Genomic DNA, 7,356 nt, shown 5'->3' with positions numbered 1-7,356 from the left:
GACAGTGATAACTTGAGCTAAAAATTAGCTTGGAATGTATATGAAAGCAAATTCCTAATATTTGGGATTAAATTTTGACAAATTAATTGGAAATGTGCAGCTATATAGGTGACAGAACAGTAAGCTCAACCAGGAATCCTAAAGTAACTTTCAGTGTAGTCATGGATATCTTTGTTCTGAATTGTACTGCTGAAAATTCCCAATTGAATCATGGATGCTTAATTTAGTTACCCCTTGAAGCTATGCTTTTGTGCAATTTCTACATTTCAGGACCCTCTAATATACCTTGCAATCTTACACTTATTTTTATTAAGACTTCTGAAAGGTATATTGGTAACATCAAGTTATTTCTAATATTCTTTCATCAAAATAGATAGAATATAGTTATAATTGGTCTATAATATTACTCAGAAATGAGGACCAACAAATTAAAACATTAACTCTGAAGTTTGACAGTCATTTAAAGTTCAGTAAAGTCATTGGTTCTTTAGAGCATTTTGCTACTTAAAGCACAATGAAACACAACAGTTAACTATAGGAAATCAAAACGTTTGAATTTGTGCTACAGCTATTTCTAATAAGAAATAATACTGGGGTCTTAATGTTTCTTTTACTGTTCTTATTTTTTATATCATGTAAAATATGTGAGAACTTTTCTTCTCAACTTGAAGTTCCTGCTCACCAGCTCATCCATCGCACCATTTCAGCTGGCTTATATTTACATTAACATGTTCAGTGTATTGTGTTGCTGCTGATGTTTTTAAGTTTGAGTTGATTGGGAAAAGTCATAATTCAGCTTCCTCTGAAAATCACCTATCAAGATGCAAAAATCTAAAGCTTTCCCTTAGGGAACTCATCTAAATTCCATTTTTGCCTGTGATTTTTTTCTCGGCTCCTGGCATTGAAATATATAGTTGTTATTGATCATTCTGATATATTTTTGGGTGCTTTTGCAACTAGAAATCTGTGAACTTAATTTTCCAATCTGGAATATTTTGAAAGGGATCTTCTTTCAGCTTTGCTAGATAGATACAGAACTTAAATTAGAAGGTAGAACCAGTCTTCTAATAGGTGAAGTGGGTAGAGTAGGGGACCACACACTTGCTCTGGTTTGAGGAGCTCGAAGTCCCACTTACCTCCAACATTGCCGTTTGCTAATGCCTAAAATTTAATTCCTAGAGTTCCAAGCATTTGAGCTTTATAGATAAGACTTTACAGTACAGGAATCTTGGGAGGAATAACTGAATATCTAATGGTCATCTGTCTTTCATAGAGATGCAAATTTCTTCCCAGAGATCAAGTTTTCAAAGTAAAAAATGATGAGAAAATAAAAATGCTCAGAGATTAGAAGGTATAGGAAGGGGGAAATGGTATCACCAAGGATGTAGAGGACGAACGATTTTAGAATATTGAAATGTTACCAAATTTGCCAACTTCACAGATTTGCTTTACACTAACCTCAGAAGAAGGCCTTTTCCCCAGAAGTGGGATATTTTCCCCGAAGGGCCACATTTTTAATCTTTTTTGGAATAGTAAAGATGTCTGCTTTTAGAGGAGTTATTTCAAGATATTATCTATCCACTAGTTTAATTAGCCAGTTTGAAGAGAAGCTCCCTTTTGTTGATGCTTAAACTGAATGTTTTTTTAAGAGCACAAATACTTTTAATGTTAGGGTCAAGACCAGGTCCCATTTAGACAATGTGAAGAAAACAAAAAGCAACTTGGAATTCTATTCTATTTTATAATAACATTTTGCACTCTAAGTTCTGCAAAACAGTGTTATCTTTGTGCGTCTCCTTGTTTAGAATGCTAATACTGATCATGGTGTTAACTGAATGGAGTTTGTGTGGCTCTCTGTTCCTTGACTACTAAACTCAGCTGAATTTTAACCATTTCACAACACTGTGCCATCAGTCACAAAGTTGGAGTGATGAAAGAGAATCGATTTAACAATATAAACTAATAACTCAAATAGTATCCTGCAAAGTGAATTTTACTTTTAGATATAGTACTAATTGGATGACCTTGAAAAAAATCTCTTAATCTTTCTAGGTCTCAATTATCTTCTTGTATAAAAAACAACAGTGTTGCCCTCAATGATCTCTATAATTAAGGTGATATATATCATCCAAGAGAAGACTTTTGAAAACAAAAGGGGACAATGTTAATAACTATACCTAAAACATAGGCATACATCAGAATTGTCTCAGGAAAAAAATGCATAAACACCCTACCTAAAATGGGCAGCTAACTCCTGGAAGTTATTCGCAGTCCCACGTGTTAGGAACTTCCCACTTCCTCCTCAGAACAATGATGAATCCTCAGCAACCATTTTTGTGAAATATTACTCTTCTGCCCCAGTCTTGATTGGGTGCATGAGGGGTAAACATTTGAAAAAGTTGGTTCTATCAGACTTCTTCACCCAGGAATTTAGTATTGGAACTAGATCTTTGTAGTTTAGCCTGTCTGTTAACTTTGAAGGGGAAGATTTAACCTATACATTGTAAGTAAATATTCAGAAACCAAAAAATAATTCTAGAGAGCAAGAATATAATAAGGCAGATAGACCATTAATTTCTGTCACATTTATGCAACACAGTGATCATCATAAAATAGGCATTCAGTGAAATTCTTTTAAATGAACCTTCTGTTTCTTAGTTGATAATTAAATAGTGTTTGTCGGATTTCAAATCTTATTTTCTCTTTTTGATGATTACATGTTACCCAAAATCTATATCATATTTCTAATAAGGATTCAGTATGGCTGATGTTATTAACTTGTGTCTTAATTAAAAGCAAAATAAAACAAGTTAAAAGAGTGTTAATGAACCTCTTGGTGGTAGGAGAGAAATAAGTGAATCAGGAATTTTGTGGCTTTTGAGCATTAAATATTTTTTGATGGTGAGGGAATGTATGAGAGAGGCATTTTATCCAATAAATTCTGGAAGGAAGAATTATTAGAGTGTTTTGAGATAGCATCATAGTATTTGAAGTAGCAGCACCAGGCTTTGGAAAAGAAGAGAACAGGGAAAGCTTTGTGACCCCAGCAAAGAAGTTTGTCATTCTTCTCTTTAGTGCCTGGCCTCTGACATGCCTGAGACAGTCCAGTCTCTATGGCCCTTTACTTGGGTTATAATTCCCTTGTAGAGTTAGTGTTGACCCACCAGTTAGCCATGGTGGGGAGAATCATATAACACAGGTATTGAAAGATTTGAATCTTATAGCCTAGTATTGAATCATATAGCATAGCCATTGAAGTTTGTGAACCAAGTAGCCATCCACATGTAGGTACTAAATAAGTGTTATGTCCCAACTTCAAAGATGTTAAGATATGGGGAAATCTTAGCATCTTAAAGACAAATATCTTAGTTTGAGTTTCCCAAGACTGAGTAAATTGCTTGAATACAATAAATTTATTTGGAAAACAATCTCTGGAAATGCCAGTAATGAAATGAGGAAGCACGGCAGCAAAGGAAAGGAGGCCAATAAAGAACATTTCATCAAGCAAGCTACCTCTGTGAGCAAACAGAGCTTAATATCACTAAAAAACTCTGGGAGATGATATAGAACATTTACCAAGTCATATGATTTCTCAGTTGAGCTACACTTTTAGGGAACTTCATTCTCTACCACTTCTGTCCTGATTGTGCCAAGAGAGAGCAGGTATGGGCAGTCAGTGAAAAAAAGAAACAAAAACAAAAAATAAAAAGCAGAAACTACTTGGACCTGTAGATGTGATCGGTCAGTTGACTAGTCCTGGGAGCAAGGAGATGGTAAACGAGGGAGGGGATACTGGGACAACAGGAACAGCATCTGCTGGATCAAAGAAATACTTCACACACAGTATTTTCTGATAAACTCCTAATGTTACTGGATTTGTAATCCCACGAGGAATGAAGAATTAATGTCTTAGACAAACTCTTTGAAACATTAAATTTTTAACAAGTAAAACTTATATACATTTTCAATTGCTGAGCATTGGACTAATGAATGGTTTTGATATTTTGATAAATGAAGTCTCCTTTGAGGCCTTAAAGAATGATGTAGGGGCCAAGTACATAAATATGAGAAAACTGAAAAATGAGTTTCCTGATCTAAAGCTTGTTTTCAGTGAACACATTATATCTATTCTTAGAAGACTATTAAAAGTTGTGGTTTTAAAGTTATGTTCCATTTATATGTATTTTTTATTTGTTTTTTGTTCCAGGAGTGCTTTGGCTTTTTTTTTTTTTCATTACTGAGAGGTAATTTCTAAAATACTATAAGATGATTAATACATACAACAGTTTGGAACTACTTTCATCATTACTGACTTTATACTCACTGCGAGATAGTCTAATTTATCAGGGCCCAGAGTGGCAGAACTCAGGGACTCTTACAGGGTAGTAACTACTGACTCTTCAATCCAGTTCATCTCAGCTGCAAAAAGGTTGGGGTAGCTCTATAAGAAGTCATACTATCATCTGCCTGATTTTGGAATTACATTGGATATGGATAAATTCAAGGATACTAAGAAAATATTTGGAAACAATGTATTGTGAGGACACAGAAGATAGTCAGTGAACTTGTGGTCATTCTGAGCTCTACAAAGAAGCATTCAGTCAAGTGATAATTGAACAGAAATATAATTTTGGTATGGTATTTGGTTGAAACATTTATCAGGTTAGGAGGGCATAAATCTACCTAGGCCATGCACATTGATCATTTTCCTTTGAAGAATTTACAGTGGATTATTTAAAATCTCTTGTTCATGCTTATGTGAACAAGCAGTACAATTAAAAAAAAACTTCTTCGGATTAACTGTTGGTATTTAGGAAACTCCCTTTACAGCTTTTGTAAGTTAGTTTATTAAACTAGGGAAAACACATTAAATCTTCTAATATAAAGATAATACTTTTTATTTTATTTTATATTTTATTTACTTTATTTTGTTTTATTATTTTAATTTAATTTTATTTTAAAGTAGACTCCATACCCAACACGGACTCCCAACTTAACCCCAATATCAAGAGTTGCATGCCAGCCAGGTACTCCTAGAAAGACAGTATTTTAAAAATAAAAAGTTTTTCCAAATTCTTATGCATAGAATAAACATATTCCTCCCTAAATAGCTTTAGTTCAGTGAAAATACAGCAAAGCTTTGGGTTATGCAAACAGACCTCAGACAAAATCCTGTTTTTTTTCCCTCATTATACAGACTTTCTGTAGAACATAGATATAAATCATGAGGATATGATGACTTCTACATTCCTCTCATATATAAAAGAGCTGATATTCATATTTCTTTGACATAACTTTTATGCAAATCTTGACCTAAAGCTAAAAATATTAAAATTCTAAAAAAGAAAATTTACTAATGATATAATTTTGGACATATTTATTATTAAATGTGCAACATATAATTTGTCATTTTTAACACAATCTATTTTTTAAGGCATTAGGGATCCAACTCAAGTTTATTGTGAAGTTATGGTTGTAATGCAAAATAAGAATGCGTATAAATTTACTTCTGCATGCTTTAAAAAATCACTGTTAATAATGAAATTGAAAGCTTGTGAGAACATATGGCAACAAAAGATGCATTTTAACATTAATTGTTCAGTGACTGACTCTGATTGTATATATTATAAAAAACAAAACTCTTAGTTAAGAAGAGCCAAATTTTGAAATTATTTCTTGGTGTATTAGATCATCTATATTTTTAAAGCAGAACTCTAATTTTAGTTGTAGTTACTAAAATTACTGGCATTCCTAACCTAAAAGGCAGATATGGAAATATCAACAATCCAGGAAGGATAGAAACAGGGAAAAGAAAGGAGCTCCACAGATAAGAGATCAAACATAGAGAGCCAAAAATGAGAACAATGTATGTCATCTATACATATTTTGCTTTAAAAATTAACAAAACATTAAATAATTCAGTAATTCATTGATATATACATTGTTATGAAGAATATAAATGACCTTACATATGACCCGATTGATATAATCAACTTATTGGTAAATCAACTTACAGTTGTCTTCAAACCAAAGACTTGTTTCTATAGGAGGAAGTAGATTTTGTCAAATGTTGTTTCTCTGACTAAGTCAGGTACATATACTCTTACAAATGCTTTCTTCTCTATGTTAAAATCGGTGACATATTTATTTTTACAAGGTAGTCCATTTATTTCCTATGAGGACAGCAAGTGTGAGGCTGGTAGAGAACATGAAGTAAGAATGGGGCTACATGTTTTCAGTGGTGTGTGTCAAAGATGCATAGTCTGTGTTAAGTAAAATTAGAATCATTATCTCTACCTGGGATGGTTATTTTTAAGAAACTACCAAATCATGTTGTGTCTGTTTTTGTTATATTTTGAAAGCATCTCCATATTGCAGACCAATCCTATTTCTAGTCTTCTCCATATATTTGGAGGCATGGTTAACATTGTTGGAAATGGTCATTTGGCCCTCAGCATCAATGTCTACTTGTCAAAGCCAATTGAATGCCAGCCTTTCCATTGGATATCTACCAGACCTCTGGGTAGGCTTTGGTGAAATCCTGAAGCTGTTACCAGGTTATCTCTGAATATCAACACAACCCTTTGCTGGAGTGATAATCTTTTTTAAAAACTTCCAGTGAAGAATCTGAATAAAGTTATGCTCAGTTCAAACATGATAAAACTAGATAGATAGATTAGATAGACAGACAGATAGATAGATAAACAGAAGTAACTAAATAAGAAAATAGATGCATGAGTTTAGAAATTTGAAATTCTACCATCACTGGATATATATAGAATATTCTCATATGATCATCTTCATATTTTGGGAGAATTCTGACTTTGTACTTAGAAGTGAAGGTGAAATAGAGCTGGAACATCTGATGAATTAATAGCTAATGAGAGGAAGAAATTATTCTTCAGCAATCTTTATAAATAATACTCCATCAAATTAGGAAATTCCTCTGATCTTTTTCATTATTTATTTATTGTTATCTTTGTTGACTGTGGATTTATAACATCCTAAGAACACATTAATAAGTCAATACATAGTATTTTCTGCACTATCATTGTCTTTTAATGTAATTTCTTAGAGACAATATTTCTATATTCCTATATACAAAGTCTTTCAGTATTCATAAAGTTATGGAAGGTAATTTGCATATTAACTTTTTTTTTTTACAAATATTTTGTTTATTTTAATGAAGCTGGTACAGACAATGTCCATTTAAAACCCATATCCCAGGCCAAAAAGTACAAATAAAACCAAAAAGAGCAGTGTTCTGTTGAATACACTTCTGCATGAATAACTTTATTAACTGCTAATGAAAATTAGAACTTTTCTGGGATCTTCTACAAGACTTTTATCTTAAAA

The sequence above is a fragment of the Suricata suricatta genome, chromosome 2 (genome assembly GCF_006229205.1).
Source record: "Suricata suricatta isolate VVHF042 chromosome 2, meerkat_22Aug2017_6uvM2_HiC, whole genome shotgun sequence".
Lineage (NCBI taxonomy): Eukaryota > Metazoa > Chordata > Mammalia > Carnivora > Herpestidae > Suricata > Suricata suricatta.
The sequence above is the reverse complement of the archived record's forward strand: the minus strand, read 5'-3'. Positions refer to the sequence as shown.